The sequence below is a fragment of the Sycon ciliatum genome, chromosome 6 (assembly GCF_964019385.1).
Source record: "Sycon ciliatum chromosome 6, ocSycCili1.1, whole genome shotgun sequence".
In the NCBI taxonomy this organism is placed as follows: domain Eukaryota; kingdom Metazoa; phylum Porifera; class Calcarea; order Leucosolenida; family Sycettidae; genus Sycon; species Sycon ciliatum.
The window spans coordinates 33,156,730-33,174,068 of NC_088648.1; the positions used below are offsets into that span (position 1 = coordinate 33,156,730).

A 17,339-nucleotide genomic window follows, 5' to 3' on the forward strand; every position below is an offset into this window, starting at 1 on the left:
GTTTTTTGTTGTTGTTTTGTTGCATCATGCAACACACACGTGGTACATGTACCGTATATACGCGTACTACTAATACTATGTAGTAAAAAATATTATTTGTTATTTGTCACATCAAGTGACGTCATCCAGTACAGCTTCAATCAAGACAAGAGGCGCAAAATCCCAGATATGCGCGGATCCTGTCAGGGCCGCGCCGGTGGACCTGTGCCTGTGGTGCAGGAACTCAGCGTTTGTTTTCACAAAGACGAAGACCACAAGTACATGTAGTTGTAGTGACACTTGTGGTGGTACGAGTACATGTACAAGGGTTGTTGTGAATTTTGCAGTGGAGGTCGTGCTGTTGGTGCTTGGTGACTTGCAGAGATGCCTCATCATTGCTGTGAACCTGGATGTACCCAGGACAGTAGCGGAAGGGTAGCTGGAGAGCCTGTATCCTTTCACTCCTTTCCCAAAGATGAAAAATTGCATCGCGAGTTGATTGTGAAAATCCGTCGTGATGAAGGCGAGGAATTTCGTGTTGGCGACTCGACCAAAGTCTGCTCCATACACTTCGAGGAGGAATATTTCTCTACTGGAGCTCGCCGCCGTGCTGAGGAGAAGAAGGCTACCTCCATAAAGTGGAAGAACTTGAAGAAAGATGCTGTGCCAACTCTCTTCCGACGTTCAACAAACCAGCGCTGACTCGATGCCTGTAATTTTGGTCTCGGCTGCAACCTCACTACTGAACACTAGCAGTCGTGGCATCTACTACTACCTGTGCTGAGTACAGCTCGTCACAGCTTGAGTAGCGCAAGTAACATCGGACAAAGTAGGCACAGCAGTGTCATCCCTATCAGAGGATGCACTTTCATCTGACGGTGACATGCTCTCGTCGCTGGATGACTGCTGGGCTGTCAGCCAAGTGGCACCACCGTACCGCTTGACATTGCCAGTCTTGTCTACTGCTACTGTATGATTGTGAGATGCTTGCAGGTCTTTGCGCAGCTTCTCTAGCTCTCCAGGCTCCACAAGGCGCTTGTTAGGAGGCACAGAGTTGAACAAGGCTTTGGCAGGTCATTGACGTTTTGAGCCAAAGGAAGGCCTGTGTAGTCAGACATCGATCACACGTCTTGGTTCCTCCTTTCTTGTGCGCGGCCTGCTCCACCTGCAGAGCCGCGATGTCGGCGACTCCTCATCTTCTTCACGCAGACCGAATCTTATGAACTCATCCTCCAATGCGTACAGTAGGGCAGCTCCATGGTTACAACAACCGCCCAGCCCAGCCGCACAGGTGCACAGAGCAACCTTCACCGTTCCATCATCAGACAAACCGACTTTCACCCTGTAAGGGTCTGTCCTCCTCACGGACAGCAGAACGTCGCTCCGTACATAGCAGGCACCGGCACTCTCTGCCCCGTCAATGCTCTGCACGTGGTCAGATTTGAAAACAATTGTACCCTTGTCCATTCCCTGGAACGAGGAGAACAGGTCAACATGACAAAGTCATAATGGCGGTAGGTTGTAATAGTTTCTGTCGTCGCCCTTTCCCTGCCCAGCTAGGCCATGTACCAAGAGTACATAACCCCCCAGAGTGTGCAACTCCCACATACCCTGCTGTCCCGACAGAATGTCAAGTTGGCGTCATTATTTATGATGCAATGCTCCTTGCACCAGTGATTTACAACATGTGTACGGGTGTCAACGCATCACCCGTTTTTCTTTGCAATAATTTGTACAGGATCAGATCGGCTCCGGTCAACCACAGGTTCCGGATTCGTCTGATGATCCGTGCACAGTACGCATTGCATCATCATAAAGGGGGGGGGGGGGGTTATGTACTCTTGCATGACTGAATGGACTCTGGGGGGGGGGGGGGGGGGGGGGGGGTATGTACTCTTGCATGTACTCATCAAGGCTGAATGGACTCTGGGGGGTATGTACTCTTGCATGTACTCTTGCATGACTGAATGGACTCGGGGGGGGGGGGGGGGGGGTTATGTACTCTTGCATGTACTCATCAAGGCTGAATGGACTCTGGTTGTGTTCACTAAGGCTGTGTTTACATGAAGCGTTTCAACCCGGGTTGAGTTCGACCCGGGTCAGATTTCAACCCGCCATGTGCACAAAGTGAATGGCGCGTTTACATGACGCATTGCGCTTGACCCGGGTTGAAATTTCGCCCCGGGTTGATTTCAACCCTCCCCCCAAGGGGAGGGTTGAAATCAACCCGGGTCAAGAAAATCGTACAAACGTACTTCTGTGGGTATCTCGCGCCAGGTTTGAACGGCACTGCAGATGCACATTTCGCGCGAACGGATTCACGTGACCATACAGGACTGTAGAAGTGGACTTTTGGCGGCATATCAGTATTTGACCCGGGTCAACTGTCTTCATGTAAACGCTCACCTCTTTTGTCTATCGTACAGACTTTCAACCCGGGCTGAACTCGACCCGGGTTGAAATTTCTCATGTAAACAAAGCCTTACAGTACTGTACAGGCAAAACATTTCGTCAGTCAATAATTTCGTCCAACTGCAAAGAAAGGGAGTTCGTCCGGTTGAAAATTCCGTCCCTGGAGCATAGGAGTGTATTGAAAAGCTGGACAAGTCGACATTAGTCCGGCATTTAATTCCCGTAGCTATGCAGAAGACGTTACTTCAGTAACGTCTGGCGCTAGCCAGGGTCCACACAGCTTTAATTTGGTGTTTGTTTGTTTGTTTGTGTCACGCCTGGCGCTATCCCGTATCTGTCCCGTACTGTACCGTACCAGCAAAGACAGCTGGCCACAATATTTTTGTTTGTTTGTGCCATCGACATGCCTGGCGCTATCCTGTACCTGTCCCGTACCATCAAGAGTACGGTACCATCAAGAGAATGAGTATATATGCAAAGTGTATCGGGGGATGCATTCAGTGCAGTAACATTTTGTGTGGATATGTGTGCGAGGCCGAGATCCCACTAGCAGGCTGGCTGGGCCGCCTGTCGACCAGCCCGGGAATCGCATGTAGGCCGATAGCATAATCATTATAACGTATATAGATGTATAGCAGGGATTCGTATTATGTAAACGACTCCCTGCTGTATAGGGAGATTTTCTGGAAAGAATTAAGTAGGGAGACGAGGAAACTCAATTAGAATGGACGTTAGTTGCCGAATAGGTGACAGGACGCGTCAGCAAAAACAAACTTTGGAAGAGAGATCCCGTCGTCTCCAAAATAATCCTGAACGGGCGAGTCAGCGCCGTTCACAGGAAACGTCGGAAGAGAGATCCCGTCGACTCCAGAACGTCCGTGATCGGCAGAGTCAGCGCCGGTCACAGGAAACGTCGGAAGAGAGATCCCGTCGACTCCAGAACATTCGTGATTGGCAGAGTCATCGCCGGTCACAGGAAACGACAGGACAGGCATCACGCCGACCCCAGAACGCCCGTGATCGGCAGAGTCAGCGCCGGTCACTAGCGGTGTGCGGATAATGCTCGAAAAGGTGGCAGATTCTGCTCGAAAAGCAGTGAAATTGGCAGAACCATACTAACCTATGGCGGGCAATTCCTCAAATTCTGCTCCATTTCTTTATCCACATACCAAACATGCATGAAACTTACCCAAAAAGTACCGAATTTTGTCAATGTTTCTGCCGTCATTATCCGCATATGCCTACCGTTCACAGGAAACGTCAGGACAGACATCCCGTCGTCTCCAGAACGCCCGTGATCAGCAGAAACGAGACAGGTACGGGATAGCGCCAGGCATGACGATGGCACAAACAAACAAAAAGATTGTGGCCAGCTGTTTGTGGCCAGCCGTCTTTGATGGTACGATACGGTACGGGACAAATACGGGCTAGCGCAAGGCGTGACACAAAAAAATATAAATTAAAAATAAACTAAAAATAATCGTCCCGTAGCTTTGCAACAGACGTTACTTCAGTATCGTTTATCGTTTGGTGCTTGCCAGGGTTCACACAGCTTAGACACGTCACATGCATGATGAGCAAGCAAAAAAGGATAGCGTAGGGCCCTGAGCTTCCAAGCTCTCTCGTTCAGTCCAAATGCTCCTTGGACGAAAAAGACGAAATCAAAATCCAGACGAATATTTCTTATTTCTGCTTGCACAGTATAGTGTTACAGTATGCCAATGTGTTTCTGCTTTTTAGCTTTTTATCACTTTCTCGGATGTAACGTAAAGATGAGGTCATAGCTGATGTCTTCTCCTCGTCCATTTTTACCTCTCCATATCTCCATGTGCCTGCAGCAAGGATAGCAGTTTGGACGTGGAGGTTGTTGCGCGTGGCTTCACCCAGGACTGCCAGTCGAAAACTCGAAGAGGTAATGTGATGCCGTGTTTTCTCTCTAAGCTCTCCTCTTAGTAGCCCCACCGATATCGTGGGGCACAACAAGCAGAAGCTCATTTGAAATCGGACTGTTTGTGTTAACTTTCGTTTTACTTGACCAGTTGCACAGGCATTGATGCCTTTTCACCGTCCTACTGTAAAAGCCATTGTTCTAACGAGGCGCATATATAACGATTTCCCAAAGTTGACTGGTTTACGTGAACGAAAGGTAACGATTCTCACGCATTCTCAACTCTCAATAGAACAGTATATGTATCGATTTCTGTATAACGATTTCTATTTTAACGCCAGATTTCTCCTCGTTAACTCTTTAGAAGTAGCACATCGTTATATATATGGCTTTTACAGTATACCGGTTCTGACAGTAAGATGAAGACATGTACAGTAAACCCTGTGACTAACGACCACCCCTTGGGGCCGGAGAAAGCGGTCTTTAGTGGCAGGTGGTCCTTAGTTAGAGGTTTGCACCGCACAACCATACAGTAAAACCTTGTGACTAACGACCACCCCTTGGGGCCGGAGAAAGCGGTCCTTTAGTGGCAGGTGGTCCTTAGTTAGAGGTTTGCACGGCACAACCATAATTATATGCATGTGAGACCGTCCGTGCCTGGCGAAGTGGTCTGTAGTAGCAGGCTGGTCGCTAGTCACCGTGGTCTGTAGTAGCAGGCTGGTCGCTAGTCACCGTGGTCTGTAGTAGCAGGCTGGTCGCTAGTCACGGTGGTCTGTAGTAGCAGGCTGGTCGCTAGTCACGGTGGTCTGTAGTAGCAGGCTGGTCGCTAGTCACGGTGGTCTTTAGGTACCGGTTTTACTGTATAGGATTAGGATAGTCATCAGTTTTGAGGGAAAGTTGCAGACGGGAAAAGCCTGAAGAAAAAATTGACTGCCACCACCAGGTCTTGAAATTATAGGAGGAATTGTTTAGAAATAAAGACATGCAAGCGGTATGTTATAGAAATATTACCGTACTCGCGCGATTGGAGCCCTCTCTCGAATAGCGCCCCTGTCTCCGAGAGCCAGTGAAGAAAATAAAGCCCTCTCTTGAATAGTGCCCCACCTTCGGGGCTTGTAACCAAGCACATGTGCAATGGTTCTTCCTAGGGGTGTCTTTGTCTATGTTGTCGATGGACGCAATCGCGAAGGATTCTCTGTCCATTTCGCTCTGGACACCCAATTGTTGGCGCTGATGGACAATTGTCATCTTATACCGGCTGAATGTGTCGCGTCCTGCAACAATTCGGGGACTTTAAGAGAATGTTCATAAGCTCTGATGACTTGCTGTAACTCTCCACGCAGTCACTTAGAAGAGTGTGGAGTGGAAAGGTACATGATGGTATTGCTGGAGAATTGTCATCTTATACCGGCTGAATGTGTCGCGTCCTGCCACAATTCCGGACTTTGAGAGGATGTTCATAAGCTCTGATGACTTGCTGTAACTCTCCACTCGGTCACTTAAAAGAGTGTGGAGTGGAAAGGTGCATGATGGTATTGCTACATGCAGCATGGGTGCACTGTGACGTTGGTTGCCAATATCGAGGAAAACTTGTGAAGAAGTAGGCCCGGCACACCATCACTACCAGGTCGCCTTACTTGGGTCCACGGAACTCAAGCAGGACTCAACGGCAGAAACTGTGACTGGCTGGAAGGCAGAGAAACCACGTCGTTGTGTTGGTCCCAAGGGAACTTGAAGTGTGGCGGGACGCTCTGGGTCATGTGCGACGCCACCAAGCGTTTCACTGAGTTCCTGTAGAGATGCCTGTGGGACCTGGGATTACTTTTGCCTGCCAGTTGTAGCATCCGATACTCTCCAAAGTTTGCGTTGATCAGTCGTTCGGCATTGGTCAGTGAAGTACTGGCTGCGCAGCTTCCTGTCGAGTCGCCGAGTTGTAGCCCGAGCTTCTCCGTGCTGACTATGCAGAACTTCAGCACACTTTCTCTTGGCGGGGGCGTGACCACCGGCACGGGCTTCATCGTCTGGCATCTTTCACTGTGCCGCTGCAGGGAGTCTGCTGGTTTGTGAGCAGAGAGACATCGCACGCAGTAGTGTGTGGCATATCTGTTCTTATTTTCACGTGCACGAGTCTAACGTTTTCGATCCACGTGAAGTGGCCGTCCTGAAGAAGCAGGTTGATCGGAGTCTCCTGTCGCTCGCTGAGATAGAGTGGGCACAGGTTCCCCTCGTAGCCAAACACATTGATTGTAAGATCATTCTGTATCTCCACTTTGGGTATATCACGGGGCGTTGCAGGGAACTTTACACCGTCGAACCGCAGCTCATCAATGTACTGGGTATAATTGGACACATGCTCAGCATGCTGCTCGGCGGGATGCAGCGCTGACAGTATTGCCCACATCAAGCATGCTGCTCGGCGGGATGCAGCGCTGACAGTATTGCCCACATCAAGCATGCTGCTCGTCGTCGTTATGTACATTGATGATGGCATTCTCTTTTTTTTCTAATTTGGGTGGGATGGCAGCAGCACCACCTGCCTTGTACTGTACACGACCCGAAATTTAATACGACGAAGGCTTTGCTGAAAGTTTTTTTAAAAATAATTGTACTAGTGGATGAGAAACGTAAAATGTTTGGCACCTATGAAATCAGGGGATGGCCCACGCCTGCACCTATGAAATCAGGGGATGGCCCGCGCCTGCACCTATGAAATCAGGAGATGGCCCACGCCTAGTAAATACTAGTAATTCGCACAGCAGAAAAGCAACCAACAGAAAATCACGGAATCATAGCGAACGAAACAAGATCATCGGATAATAAAAGTGTGGAATATAAATGCTAGACACGGCTACTCTGCAAGAGTCTCAGTCACGCAACTGACAGTCGTTGACTGCCAGCACAACAGGACTGGCAGCATCCACATGACTGTGGTAGGGAGAAGCACGGTGACCACGGAGGCTCATGTTGCATGATCTAACCAAAGCAAAAGGAGACAAGGGAGCGGATCCAGGACATGACGGAGGAGTAGGGTTCATGTCGCTTCTCCGAGACCATTTGGCCAAGACGCCTCAGGAAAGCGTGGGCTATTTGCTCAGAGTACATTTATGCCTACATTATTTTCATGCATTTTCGTTGTTACCTTTTGTCAAATCACGATTGCGCTGTGGCAAGCGGGCTAAATCGGGAGCTTGGCGCCAGATTTGGTGTTTGTTTGCGGGAATCCTTCTTTTTCACCACAGTTGCCAACTCTGGCGAGGACTCCTTAACTCAGTGCTGGCATTCATGCCTCCACGTTCTGGCCATTGGACTTCGACAGTTTCGCTTGTTCTGGTGTGCACCGTTGCGTGTGTGGTTCCGCTGGCGAGGTTGCAATACACAGCGATGTGCCCTGGTTGGGAGCATTTACGGCTGGTTGCAGGCTGGCCATCGTAGCGTACATTAATATGAGTTGTTCGCAGGTGTTTTTCATGTATGAGGGAATCTGCTTGTCGGGGCGAAGAGAGAATGTGGTGAAGCGGACATCAGTGGCAATGGCAAGCCCTGACTTTGTCATCACAGATCCATGGCGAACAGGTCCAACGGCCGATCCATAGTGACCCAGGCTTTTGATAGGAGTGTCACCCAGACAGGCACGTCGTGCATTTGGATTTCCTGTTGTTACTGGTAGTCGCATATTTCTTTCAATTGTGATGTTTATGCAACTCGGGAAACTTCACTGTACGGTCTATCTTCACTGCATTGGAAAACATCCATCGATATACTGTACAACCGGAAAGTTTAACGACCAAAAAGTTTAACGTTTTTTTTTGTAATTTTGGCATGATTACGTGCAGAAAGTTTAACGATGGCTACCTGGCCACCCATATCCATCTGTATGCGCATCTTTACACGGACATCTAGCGATAACGTTTTTTTCAAATAACGAAAAATAATTTGTCGTTAAAACGTTAGACTTTGTGACTCGTTAGACTTTCCGGTTTTACAGTAATCATCCTGATGGCTTGGAGGGTCCTGGTGATGTTCCAGGCCAACGCGTTGGTCAACTATACACTCATAACTTGTTTATCCGGGCGGTCCGGGGACGCACACTGCCCGTAACTCCGAATCACATACATTTTGATGGGGAAAAGGCCATAGATACGGCATAAGACGTCACTATGTCCATGGAGGAATAATAATATTTCCACTGAAACTAAGGCTGCGTTTGTTTTTAGCTACCTGGTAGAGTAGAGTAGAGTCACTCTACCGATAGAGGTAGATGGTAGAGGTAAGTGCATGAATGCTGCTCTACCGGATTTAGTAGTTTACACGATATTTACGTGAAATGTTTCTCTTCTGTATGGATTTGTGTTAGTGGTGAAACGAATGGCAAAAACTATCAGCCGAATATTCTTTGGCTTAACGAACGAACGAACGGACGAATATTCTTTTGGTTACACAGATGACATCACATGCTCTCCTCTCAGTCATTTGTTGGATATTGTCATTACTATTAGCAAGAGTACATAACCCGCAAGAGCGTGCAACTCCAGCTATGGGGTCTGCGACGGCAGAACTTCACATCACGTGATGAACCTGTACACATTATTTGCACTCTGTGCATGATTGGTACGGGCAAGAGTATATAACCCCCCAAGAGTGTGCAACTCTGCATATGGGGTCTCCGACGGCGAAAACTCACATCACGTGTCTCAGATTAGTTTGTACTACGTACACACGAAGGATAGCGTGCGCGCAATCCGAACATCTGCCATGATCATGCTGGGGATTTGCATATACCCGTGGTGAGTTTCTGCCAGAAAGTGCTTTTTTTGTTACTCCGCTGCTCGCTAAAAACGGGCTGGAAACGTGCAACTGCGACACTGCACCACGTGATGTGAGTTTTCGCCGTCGGCGTACCCCATAGAAATAGTATCAGGAGTAACCCCCGAGTTGCACACTCTTGGGGGGCTATATACTCTTGATACAGGGTTGTACGCAGCCCAGCTTTGGGAACAACTCTCTTGTGGTCACTTTGCACTGTTTGCCAGTGTAACCTTTTGAACCATGCCACGTGATGTGAAGTTCTGCCGTCGCAGCACTGCATAGAGGTTGTGCAGGCAGTTGCACCCTCTTGGGGTTAATTATGTACTCTTGCTATTAGGTATGACAAACGGTAGTGCCACATAAAATGCATTGCCACATACGGCTACTTCGAAGTGCACACAATGTCATGTTTATATGCAATATTGGCAGTCCAGTATGCACATACATGTGCAAACATGCAGTACAAAGTCACAGGCAGGCTGTACGCATTGCAATATTCGAATATTCGTTTCACCACTAATTTCTGTACAACTTGATCCTACTGGAAATCCCGTACTGCTTCTACCGGCTTCTACCAACTTTTGTCTGGTAGAGCCGGTAGAGGAAAGTAGAATCTACCCTTTTCAGTAGAAAAAAAGAACCCTTCTACCGAAAGAAGTAGTTTCTACCCAAACCTGTACTTGTAGATCAAAAATGAAGGCCCCTTACCCAAAGAGTGCCCAGTAGACCAAAGTGCCCGTAACTTGGGGGTCCAGATAACCGAGGTATGAGTGTTTTTCATGGGCATCGAGGAGACCGTCGAAGGAAGTAACTGTTATTCTTGATTTGCATACATACACTTTTTGAAGCGAATTGGCAGCAGCGGTCACCCTGAGAAAACGTGTGGATATGATTGCATTGCTTCTCTTTGTCGTGTGTGTGTGTGTGTGTGTGTGTGTGTGTGTGTGTGTGTGTTTTCAGGTATCCCAGTCTCTGGGTGTTCTCCATGGTGGTGAAGGTACATGTAGTGGTGTCGCCACAGAGATTGGTGACAGTGATGATGATGAAGAGACCGCGGTAGTGTGGAGGGGGAGGAGGAGAATTGACAGAGCGAGTAAGTGAGTGCGAACGAGGAGGTCTGTTGTGCTCCATCTGTTTAGACCAGCCTCCGCAGCCCCTGCCTCCAACGACCACACATTTGAACTAACATAACATTGCTAGCCCTGAAACCTATACCAATGAAGTGACCCTCCTCTCTAACAAGCGGATGCTCTGCTAATAAGCCATGATGTGGCCCTCCTTCTAGCTGCGACCGTTCAACTTATTATAAAAAAGACTTTTAAAGTAGGGCTGAAACAATTATACCGATAACTCGCATATCGATCGTTAAGAGTGCAATCGATAATCGTTAGTGTTTAAAACGAGTGCTAACGATTTATTATGAATGCATATCAGTGACAGTATTCTAGCCCTTGCACTTCATCCGATAGTGAATACGAGTACAATCATGTACTTCCAAGCGCGGTAAAATTGATTTGTGGCTTTGAAAGAGATCGGGAGAGAAGACTTTGTCTTTTTGGTTCATTTGTGTGAGAGGTTGGAGATAAGAGCAGTTGCCAGAGGGTGATGACAAGATTCTTTGCTCTAGAAACAACATGAAATTCTCTAGTTCAAGTTGATAAACCAGCCAGATTTCCACAGATGTCAACAGAGCGGTGCCACAAATTTCTAATGTACCAAAGGTATCATGGAATTTCTTCATAAACTGGTGTGCGAGGTACACGAGTAGAGCCGACAAGAATCGATAAAACCAATATATCGATCGTTAATGATATTGGTTGATCGTTAGGAGTTATTGAATGATCGTTTCAGCCCTATTTTAAAGGCTTATATTTTTTAGGGCTGAAAGGAATATTCGAAATGTGCAGATCGGAAAAAGAATATTCTTCGTTTAAGGGCATGTTCGATTGGTAAGGATCGGGATCCAGATCTCAGATCCGTCGGATCCTGCAGAGTCAACTGGACACTGTTTTGGGCCTTGACTGTTGCCATGTTGACGAAAGTAACGAGAGAGCTTGGAAGCTCAGGGCCCTGCGCTATGCTTTGTTGCCTAGCTCATCGTGCATGTTGTTAGAACTGATGGAAATGCTTTTTCCTTCGATTAGCTAAATCATTGTTTTGCAAAAACGTTTCAATGAGATACTGAAGTACAAGTAACGTCTTCTGCATAGCTATGGGACCGGCGCTGACTCTGCCGATGACGGGCGTTCTGGAGTCGACGGGATGTCTGCCTGACGTTTCCTGGGACCGGCGCTGACTCTGCCGATCACGGGCGTTCTTCTTCTTCTTATTATTATTATTATTATACTGACGGCAACTAACATCCATTCTGATTTCATTTACTCGTCTCCCTACTTCGTATTTCTTTCCAGAAAATCTCCCCATACAGCAGGGAGTCGTTTACATAATATGACTCCCTGCTATACATCTACATGACTGTATATACGTTATAATTATTATGCTATCGGCCTACATGCGATTTCCGGGCTGGTCGACAGGCGGCCCAGCCAGCCTGCTAGTGGGATCTCGGCCTCGCACACAAATCCACACAAAATTTAATGTTACTGCACTGAATGCATTCCCCCCATACACTTCGCATATATACTCATTCTCTTGATGGTACCGTACTCTTGATGATACGGGACAGGTACGGGATAGCGCCAGGCATGTCGATGGCACAAACAAACAAAAATATTGTGGTCAGCTGTCTTTGCTGGTACGGTACAGTACGGGATAGATACAAAATAGCGCCAGGCGTGACACAAACAAACAAACACACAAACAAACACCAAATTAAAGCTGTGTGGACCCTGGCTAGCGCCAGACGTTACTGAAGTAACGTCTTCTGCATAGCTACGGGAATAAAAAGTCGTACTCACCGCGCCAGTTGTACAAAAAGTCAGCAAGCTCTATCTGGATCCACGTGTGCGTACCACAATGTGTACAAAAACGATTTTTACCCGCCGTATACGCACAAAGGTCACATTTGGATCCGTTGGATCCGGTCAACCCTGCTCCCCGAGGTGGGTTGACCGGATCCGGATCCAGATTCGACCAATCGAAAGGGTGCGAATCCAGTGGATCCGGTGGATCGGGATCCCGATCCTACCAATCGAACATGCCCTAAGAGTAGAATAAGAATGTTCGTAAATGTACAGAAACTCGTCTTTTTGATATCGAACAGGTTTATTTGGTGCAGAAAGTGGGTGAGATTGCCACCTTCCATGTGTTGTCATCAGCAAGACAAACGATAACATTGTCCTTTTCAAATGTCCCTCCTGTAATTGGGGCATACGCTAGTTGATGGTCTATGGTTACCATGGATACAACTAGGTATCCATGGATATTGTATGGTTTAGAATATTCGGAATATTCTTCGTTTCACACGTATTCGGAAAGAGAATATTCGTTCGCTTCATTGAGCATTCGTTTCAGCCCTAAATTATTATTCCCTTGTTTCTGTCTCCGTGATTCTTGCAGCTATCAACAATGATCATGGCGGGCTGGAGGCTTCTCGATGACACTGTGTAGCATAGGGCATAATAACAGCGTTGGCGCCCACCTCCGGACAGTTGCCGCCCGGGCGAACTCACGCATTGGACTGCTGCACACGGCAGCTCGAGTCCTGCACGGTCCTGGCAAGCTTGGTATGTACTGTAGCTTTGTAAGACTGCTGCTTGAGTACTCTCTGCTTGCCTGAATGCGACCTGCTCCCGCCAACCTCCAGCACCTAAAGCTCGCTCAGCGACGGGCCCTGCACATCCTGGGGCCCAGCGTGCTACTGCTGAGCATCGAGGCAAGGAGGACAGTGGCAGTATTGTCGTTCCTGTACAAGCTGCTGTGCCTGCAAGGTCCCGCTCTACTCACACCAATGATTACTCCCCGTCGCAATGCTCCTGCCGAGCCTGTAACTTGCAGGCAATGTCGGCAAACCGCTGATCACCCATACCAGTATGCTAACACTCTCCCCTCAACTGCTCCTAATTCCCTTCAGCGTACATTTCCGTTCCACATCATTGACACCTAGAACACGCTCCAGGCTTCCCTATTCACCACACCGCCATCCCTGAAGATTCTCCAAGCTTTAAGGCAAATGTGCACCGCCATCTTCGCCGTAGCCATTGGCTTTGGGCCACTGACTTTCTCTAAGAACAAATATCAGGATGCATATGTAGCGTTGGCACGCTGGTGACTTTCACAGCGTATGGCGTATAGCGTATCCCCGTACGTTACTGTATCCCCGTACGTTAGCGTATCCCCGTACGTTAGCGTATCCCCGTACATTAGCGTACGGAGTCTGCCTGTGTATAAAAGCTGCTGCTCACGATTCTTTTCATTGCCAGTTATAGTTACATTTCAAATGCCAGTTAATTTACCTTCATTTCAGTTCAGTTCAATTTTTAATAGACAACAGTGTGTTCACTGAGACCCTTGTGTATTCTTGCCTCCGAGAGACTGCGGCCCGCTACAAAATTGGTGGCAGCGGTGGGATTTGAACCCACGCCTCCGGAGAGACTCATACTCGAATCACGAGGACGTGCTTGTATTTGAGAGGGGAGGTGTAGCGTATAGCATGCATGTATAGCGTACGACGTATTTAGCGTATCCTCGTACGTTATCGTATCCCCGTACGTTAGCGTATTCCCGTACATTAGGGTGCGGAGTCTGCCTGTGTATAAAAGCTGCTGCTCACGATTCTTTTCATTGTCAGTTAAAGTTGCATTTCAGTTCAATGTTTAATAAAATAATAGTGTGTTCACTGACACCCTTGTGTATTTTTGCCTCTGAGAGACTGCGGCCCATTACACATACTTCCCAGTCTAGCATTTATGTGCTCCTGCCCTCTACCCCAGATCATGAATACATCTTTGCACTCGCATGCTCACATTTCACAATAGTTCCCTCTAGCTCCATTCTGTCTTCTCTCTTGTCACAATAATCCCCTCTCTATTTTGTCCTCTCCCTATAGTACAAACTCTCGCGGTATCGTCGAGACCACAGGTCGGCGCTGTTGGCTTGCCTCGTCAGCGCAGGTTCCTTCTTGGTATATACAGAAGCCTTGCTTGGTAGTTTAACATGTTTTTCGATTTTGACAGCATGTTACAAGGCGAGGACGCGTAGTGCTCCTGACTACAACCATAACCCGGTTGGCAGAGTCCCGGTCTTGCGACCATTTGAACCGTATTGGGAAAACCCAGGTTCGGACCCTCGTTACTCTACGGGTTGGTAGGATTTTTATACAACACAAAAAACGAAAATTATAAAAATCCTACCAACCCGTAGAGTAACGAGGGTCCGAACCTGGGTTTTCCCAATACGGTTCAAATCAGGGAGTAGTACAATACCGGGAGGTGACACGAGCACACATCCGGGATTACGAGCTTTGCCTCACAAAAAAAATACAAACCGCGCGAAAATTCAAATTTTTGCTCTTTTGACAGCGCTGAGAAACCTTCAAATAGTGACGAGAAGACCAGACGTATCCCTTCGTGACAAGCTGCCACTTGTTCTTTTCAGCTCGAGCCTTTTTTGGGAGCTACTCTGGTACATCGTCCACACTGCTGCCAAGTCTCCACTTCCCAAAATGGATGGAAGTGACGAATATGGAGGACGCTATCCTAGGTAAGTAACGTGATGGAATTTTCTCATCTTGACATGGTGTAACACGAACCTGAATTTCTCATTTGGACCCACTCGGACACCTCACCAAGTTGGGATATTTCGAAACTATACCTATTTGTCTACCATTCTACTTCATCTCAACGTGTTAGCTTATGTAACTCTTTGGAAAACTCATTCCGAAAATTTTGAAACTTATTTATTTGTATAGACTTGAACATAATGTTCAAGATCACTTGTTTTCAGCACTGAATGAGGCCAGGCCTGCTTGCTTTGTTGCTTTTTTAACCCCCAGAACCCGTGGACAGAAGAGGAAGAGCGACGACTTGGGTGCGGCTGCGAAGTCTGCCTGCCCAACGCCAATTGCTCCTCACCCAAAAAGTAAACAAATTATATAGCAGGAGTGGTTTCAAGTGGTTTCAATGCATTGTGTTTTTGGGATGTTGGTGTGTACTTATGCAGTCCTAGCGTGTTGAGCAATAGCAAAGCACTGCAACTATGCACCACCCCCCGTGGTACTTCACAACCGAGTTAGCCGCTTGATCCATGGTGCGGCGAGCAACCTCCATGTGCATAGGGTTGCTCAGAGCTGTGGCTGCTGACGCAGGCTTCCTATTCATAGTGAAATCAAGAAGAAGGGCAAATAGTGCACCGGACACTCTGACACCTGTACAAAACACCAATCCACGCACACACACACACACACACACACACACACACACACACACACACACACACACACACAAACACGCACTGTCTATGAAAAAAAACACTTCAAAGTACAATTTGGTACAATAAATCTCTACAGCGCAATAGGAACAGAAAATGACCAGTATGATGATGACATTACCTGTACTTGCAGAACTGGTGTCTAGCTCTTGGAAAATGGTTGACGAATTGCGAAGTAAATCAGTCCACACATTTGAGACATTCGTGCACTCTCCTCTCCTTAATTTTCCTAAGGCCTTGTTCTTGAAAAACAACGTCTGCTGCTGCTCACAATTTATTATTGCCTGCCGAAAGTGAACTATGAACAGCTCCACGTTTGCACGGTGCTTGTCCAGTGACCAGAGTTGCTGAGCTACTGCCACCTCATGTTGGCAGTAGCGTTGCATGTCCGAGTCCTTGCACAGATCTGGTGAGATGTAACCCAAAGAGAAATGAAAATGTGAATGACTGAAAGTCAACAAACTATACTCTGTTGAAGACACACTCTTACCTGCTGCCCATGTCAAAATACTGGACACACTGAAGGTATCCGGCTGAGGTACAATGGCTACTTGGCATACCTCGTCTGATTCCTCCTCGTCACTAGGAAAAACTAAAACATTTGTTGTCTCCATTGCACAGGCAAACTTCTTGGACAGGTTCTGGAAAACAAGAATGACTATGGTGATGTTGTGGCACCAAAACCTTTTGTCACTGGCAAATATACACCCACACACCTACACACACCCTCGTGTACTTGTACACCACACACGCACGCGCGCATACATACAACTATTCGTCTGTATCCTTTTGTGTTTGACATGATTCCACGGTGCCATGAAAGTAACATTGGTGCCATAAAAGTAACATTGGTTATAATCAAGGAGTAATGGTATTGTACGATTCTGATTGCGTATGCTCTTGGTGGCCATATATATCAGGAAGTAGTACAATACCGGTATTGTACTACTCCCTGATATATACTATAGTTCATCGTCACGCAGCTCCCCACAAAGTACAAATTGTAGTAAAAGCAATTACGTACTAATACCAAGAGTGTTTATGTACTCTTGCTAATACCAAGAGTACATAACCCCCCAGAGTGTGCAACGCCGATCCAGCTCTGTGTAGGGTCTTGGTCGAGCGGAATCGGATCTTCTGATGTCATGCGTACACTTCACACCAGCGCAAGGCCGGTCTCGAGGCAGGGCACCATTGTTTTTGATCCAAGAGTACCCGCGACTCCCCGGGTTCCCTTCAGATGTGTACGGTATTATGACGCAAAGATCCGATTCCGCTCGACCAAGACCCTATGCAGAGCTGGATCAGGCGTTGCACACTCTGGGGGGTTATGTACTCTTGCTAATACGTATAGTAATATGCAGACACATACAACTAGTAGTCACACAAAGTATCTATAATAAGCACACGTACTAGGAATAGTACGTAAGCAGGCTATCTTTATCCTTTTACGCTTGGTCTGATTACCTGCATACACGACTTACACGGCACGGTCTTCCACGGCATGGTCACTTGCACCAGTAACATTGTACATAATTCCACACTGCATTTATCATCAACACCAGTTCCTGTTAACGCGTAACATCTCAGGCTTTGTAGCAGGGAGTAGCACAGTGCCATTGTACCATTGTGCTACTCCCTGCTTGACACAGACTTGCGTCATAGTGACATTTGCGAATAGCTGCCCCTGCAGTATAAAATTTATTTTATTTTGTGTTTCTCTCTGACGACTATAGCATCTGGATTCGGAATAGCCTTACTATCTTGAGACGGGTCAGCCATACCTGAAACATGTTGTTCATTGTGACTAAAACTTGAGTCAACATTATCTATTCCCCTAGAAACGACGTGAATAACTAAATGTAAT

General features: G+C 47.3%; 1 long non-coding RNA gene across 1 annotated transcript; it reads left to right on the plus strand.

Annotated features, from left to right (window-relative positions):
* Positions 1-298: 298 nt before the first annotated feature.
* LOC135819937 (uncharacterized) lies at positions 299-14,308 on the plus strand. The gene is made up of 4 exons (XR_010554014.1): positions 299-1,493; positions 4,230-4,303; positions 10,046-10,178; positions 12,605-14,308. It is a non-coding gene; the product is annotated as an uncharacterized LOC135819937 (long non-coding RNA).
* Positions 14,309-17,339: the final 3,031 nt, after the last annotated feature.